This window comes from Anthonomus grandis, chromosome 6, assembly GCF_022605725.1.
Source record: "Anthonomus grandis grandis chromosome 6, icAntGran1.3, whole genome shotgun sequence".
Taxonomy (NCBI): Eukaryota; Metazoa; Arthropoda; class Insecta; order Coleoptera; family Curculionidae; genus Anthonomus; species Anthonomus grandis.
The window spans coordinates 31,526,263-31,532,276 of record NC_065551.1 but is presented as its reverse complement, the minus strand read 5'-3'; positions in this window follow the sequence as shown (position 1 = coordinate 31,532,276).

The following is a 6,014-nucleotide window of genomic DNA, read 5'->3' as shown; positions in this document are numbered from 1 at the left end:
TGATCGTTCTAGTATCAAGGTCTGTTTAGAACTTTGACAAGGATTTGAAAGGTTTGAATGTCAAGATTTGTTTGATTAGTGAAAATTTTTGGGCGTTACTTAGGCCAAAAACGTGATTCTGGGTTAAGTATTTGGGTAATTAGAGCCTTTTTGGTAGAAGCAATGTTTTGCCAACTTTTTTTAGCAAATTTTCACTTCTCTTTAGAATATTTACATAAAATCATTGTAACATTCTTAAAAGGATTGTAGTGGAAGAAAAGGCATTTCTTTCCCAATAATTTAATATAAAAAAGTTTCTTGTACGTCAAAAATTGTCTGAGTTACAGGGAATTTTGTCAACCAAGGTCTCAAAAACAACCAAATTTGAAGTTTCGAATGATGAATAATTTTCATAATTTTTTCCACAATAGTATAGGGAACTTCCTTAGGATGGATTTAAGAGTCAAAACGTTATTCTGGTTTACAGATTTAGGTAATTATAGCAATTTTGGTAGGGGAATTTTTAGGTCAATTTTTCTTAGCAAATTTTCACTTTTCTTGAGAATATTTACATGAAATAATTGAAATATTCTTAAGAGAATTGTAGCGGAAGAAAGTGCATGTCTTTCCCAATCATTTCATATGAAAACGTTTATTGTACCTCGAAAATTGCGTGAGTTAGAGGGAATTTTATCAATGGAGGTCCTAAAAGCAACCAAATTTGAAGTTTTGAAAGACATGTTCTGACATCAACATGTTTATTCATTAGCATAACTTAGGAACCACTTAAAAGATTTTTATAATTTTTCCACGACAATATGGAGAAGTTCCTTAGGATGGATTTAAGGGCAAAAATGAGATCCTGATTTAAGGATTTGGGTTATAAGAGCAGTTTTGGCAATACCATTTTTTTGCTCAATTTTCTTAGTAAATGTCCACTTCTCTTGAGAATATTTACATGAAATAATTGAAATATTATTAAAAGGATTGTAGCGGAAAAAAGGACGTTTCTTTCCTAATAATTTCTTATGAAAACAGTCCTTGGACCTCAAGAATTTTCTGAATTAAAGGGAAATTTGTCAACCAAGGTTCCAAATTTGAAGTTTCAGAAGACATATTCTGACATCAACATGTTTATTCATTAGCAGACATTTTCGGGCATAACTTGGGAACCACTTAAAATATATTCATCATTTTTTGCACAATAATATAGGAAAGTTTCTTAGGACGTATTTAAGGGTAAAAATGTGATTCTGGGTTAAAGATTTGGATAATTAGAGCAATTTTGGTCGGGAATAATTTTTGCCAAATTTGCACTTTTCTTGAGAATATTTACATGAATTAATTGGAATATTCTTAAAAGAATCTTAGTGGAAGAAAGGGCATTTATTTATCAATAAATTCTTATGAAAACAAATAGTATAAAAATGAGACACTCAGGGTAAAATGGTGAAACGATTTTTGTAAATTATTCAATAAAAAAATGCAAAATTATTTATTTATAGAAAAATACGTACAAAAATATTTACTAAGTAGTAAGCATTGATTCTTAAACTAAATATTGAGCGGATTGCCAAACTAAAAAATATTCCTTCACAAAAAATAAGTAAATAAATTAATAACATAGAGGAACAGGTCTACTAGTAATGAAAATAAAACACGTAACAAAAGTTTTGGTAACATTTTTAAAAGTTGTATACCCACCTCAAATAAAGCGATGGATTTACATGAAATTTTAATGTAATTTTAAATTTGAGCATAAGGTTACTGAAAAATAATAAATTGTAGACGTGAGGTCCTTACAACTGCAGTTATCAGTGTATAACAGAAAATATATGGGAATTAAATTATTAGTATTTTTTATTTGAGTGTCTCATTTTTCAACGGGATTTTTTGTGTCTCATTTTTGCACCCACTTAACCCTACCTCAAAAATCGTCTGAGTTAAAGGAGATTTTATCAACCAAGGACTAAAAGCCGCCAAATTTGACTACTTGGAATATATAACGGACATATTTGAGCCTAATTTAGGATCCACTGAAAAGATTTTCATAATTTTTTGACATTTACACGGGTTGGTTTTCAAAGTAAAAACTCGTTTCTAGACTAAGAATTTGGATAGTCTTACTTTTTGTTGCCAGTTTTCTTCCAGAAATTGCTGTATTTTTACCACTTTTAAGATAACTTTACGTAATTTTTTACATATTTCAGGCATTTCTTTTTTTTATGCCTTCAGAGATCTGAAGTCAAGAATTTCTCATAACTTTGAGGTAGGTCTTCCAGGGTCCAGACACACAATAAATTATTTCGTTTTAGGCATTTTGGTAATCTTAAATACATACCAGCAATTTAAAATTACTTTTTATGTTTTTTATGCTTTTGTAGGCATTAAAGCTTTTGCAGGTGTTCCAGACGAATAAGAGGTACTTTCTCATTTTATTCCAGGCAGCTTGTGAATTTCTATACATTTATACAGGAATCTGAATTTGGATCTTATAAGGCTTGACCTTGAGCTTATTTTTCAGTATGCGTCGGATACTACGGTCATATATTTTCAGTTCTTTTGCCACTTGATTGTCACTTCGTCGGGGATTTCGCTCAACTCGCTTTTTCACTTTTTGAACGTGACGTTGCAGTCTTTTGATGACCACATCCGTGACGTTATGCGATGCTACCAGTATTATTGTAACGAGTTATGGTGCGATAAATAAAAACTTTATTGACCTTGAGGTGTTTCAGCTCACAAACAATCGCTGGTTTTGATATTCCAGCTAAATATAAAGCAATCACACTATTACTAATAAAAATTACACTCTCGCTTGACGCCTTTACGGTCCTTTAGGTCAACTTTTATAAACGACACACGATATTTATTTATTTCTCTTCTAAAGAGCAATTGCCCAATTTACAACAATATAAAACATTTTACAAGAGAAGAAAAAAACCTAACCTACACTACACATTCCACAAAAATCCTAATGATACCTGATAACACCTTAAAAATAGATAGGGTACAATTTGACTTAATTCACCTCACAGAATAAATTCACAGAACATTGGCTTGCAACAGTCTTAAAAATTCTATTCTATTAGTAAAACAATCCAACTGATCCGAGTACTGGTTAGCAAAGGAATTATTTCCATAATTGGTTCGGCGGGATGGAATATGGAATGAGGGTATCTGACGGGTCTGCCTATAAGGAACATGTAGACCAATTTTACCGAGTATATCTGGGCAGGAAGATCCAGAACGGGTCACGATGTTTACGACGGGTTTGGAGAGTATGGATATAAAGTTCAGACATTCCTTTTGAACGCAATGTATCTTAAAAATTTGTGCTGAACCTGCTCAATCATCTGAATGTGATTGTTATACTGGGGTGACCAAATACATGCACCATACTCTAGGTGAGGACGAACTAGTGCACAGTAAAGAAGCTTCATAGAAGCAATGTCCTGGAAATTTCTGGTGCACCTCTCAATAAAACCCAGCATTTGCATAGCCTTTAATACAGTTGTTGTGACATGAAGAGAAAAATTAAACTGGGAGTCCAAAGTTATGCCAAGGTCTTTTACACTAGATAACACTCCCAGAGGAGTGCCATTAATAGTATAAATATGATTAAGCTGGCCTGTACCTCGAGAGAAAAGTATGGAATGACATTTACTGGTATTCAAGACCATATTATTAGCGGTGCACCAACCAACCAACATTTAGACCATATTAGCCAAAGGGTTAAGGAATAGTATAGGAATGCGTATTAATATATTTGAATATTGTAACGATATTGTAAACACCGAGAAAAGCGTCATTCCGGAATGACAGAAGTAGCACACCGCATGACGTCTCGAAGATTGGCGAATCTTCCGGAACGGTCAGCCGAGTATATAAGGAGCTGCATCGCCGATGGAAGGCAGTTTAGTGAAATATTGGCGCGAGATTCAAATCAGCCATAAGTAGTTGTAAATAAATACGGTGAAAATTTGTATTGCTCGTTTTCTTAAGTGATCGTTTCCAGTAAACTCTGTAAATAAGTTACTTAACTATTTTTTGTGAAATCGAGTATTTAATTCACACCTAACGAACAAGAAAAACGCTACAATAAGTTATTTGTAGCGTAGTTCCTAAGGACAAGTGGATACAATATATACAGATTTTTCTAAATCTTCCGATCGTTTGGATCATGGTGTTTTACTTGAAATCCTTTATTCTTTTGAATTTGGTCAATCTTGTTTGTTGCAACCTTGGATAACAACTGTTATTGTGGGAAGCTTTTATATGTGTATAAAGGACATGGATGACTGCTATAGATTTCAGGCAGCAGTTGATAAATCGGTTCCTGTGCTCAACGCTTAATTTACTTTATTACGCATTTATCATATCCAAACTTGAATACGCACTTTGAAAATAGATGAAAAATTGCGGATCTAAGGTTCCTTTATAAGGTGTTGCATAATATTTTAGTATATCATAGTCAATATCAAAGGAACTTTGATATATTTAATATACGAGGTGCTGAAAGGAAAAGTGGCGTAAGTTCCTTTTTTCACGAATGAAGTCAAGTACTTCTTCAAATTTCCATATTCGATTTCATAAGATAAAAAAGTGGTGTATGTCATTCTACTCTTGGTACAGTCAAAGTGGTGTAAGTCACTTCTTTATTTTAAATTAGAAATAAAATTAGATTATGTACATAAATCCTTAGTACACTAAAATGTCCAAAAGGCATTCTCATTATTCATACTGTTAATAAAAGTTGTCTCCAATAAAACCTTGTACATCGCAAAATCGTATTCAAGTGACTTAAGCGACTTTTTCTTTCATCGCCTCATATGATGATATATCTTTTTTTATATATAACTAGATTTAGCTATAAGCTTTCATTTTTGTAATAATTTACTACGGTATATTTTTTCAAGTTCTTGTAAACAAAATTTGGTAGGGCTGCAATGTCTCTAAAGTTAAACCATCAGTCACTACTTGCTTACATTACGTTTCCAATCATACGCAAAACAAATGTTTGTTTTTGGGCCACATAAACAGATCTATTTCGTTATATATTCGTATAAGAATGTATTAGGTTTGGTGCAGTCAAACTTTTTTATTCCTAAAAGTTCTACGTACACATTTGGTGAATAGAAGATGTGCTATTAGGGTATTAGTGGCAATCCTACGCCAATTATTAGTATGTTAAGGCGTTCTTAAATAAACGTTTATTGGGGTTATAAAAAGACCATCCCCAATCAGTCCTGAAAAACCATTATTTCGCCCTTATTTTCCGGCAAAAAGAAATTAAAGGTTTGTTAATAATTGTTACTGTAATTTATGTAAAATTATGAAACATTGACATTGTATACTTTTCGATTTGATAAGAATAATCGTAGATATATTGTGTTTTGATAACCATTTTACAAGGCATTGTGTTCACTTTAATGTTTATAAAGTGATTTTTGGTACAAAAATTAGACTTAAGCCTTAAATATTTAAATGCTTCCAAGGACTGTTGTCACTTAAGTTGTTCTCTACCAAATTAATGGTACGCTAATAAAATATATACGAAATCGAGACAAAATGTTTTTTTTCCCCAGAAGGTTCCCTATATCTCCCAAAAAAAAAAGTTGCGCTTAACATAATCTTGTTCGTTCCGAATAATTACATTTTCGTGTAATGTAATGTAACTTCCCTGAGACCTTCCAAAACTATCTGAATATTAAACAGAACATGATAACGCATAAAAATAACGACAGGTCAAATATTTATTCAATACTAGCTAAATAAAATAATTTTTCATCCCTATGATTAAATAATTATAAAGAGTCGTTTTATGACACCTAATTTCTTTTAATATATGAATGAAATTTGTCAAAATAGTAAGCCATCTTATTTATAATTACACGATAATTTTATTTAAACAAGTCGTTTTATATCAGATACATAATCCTTCTGGAACAATGCCTTTGCGAATTCATTTAAATAAATGGTAAATATAAGAATCTTTATTTACTTATGCCCGATGTATATCTTCGCTTTATCAA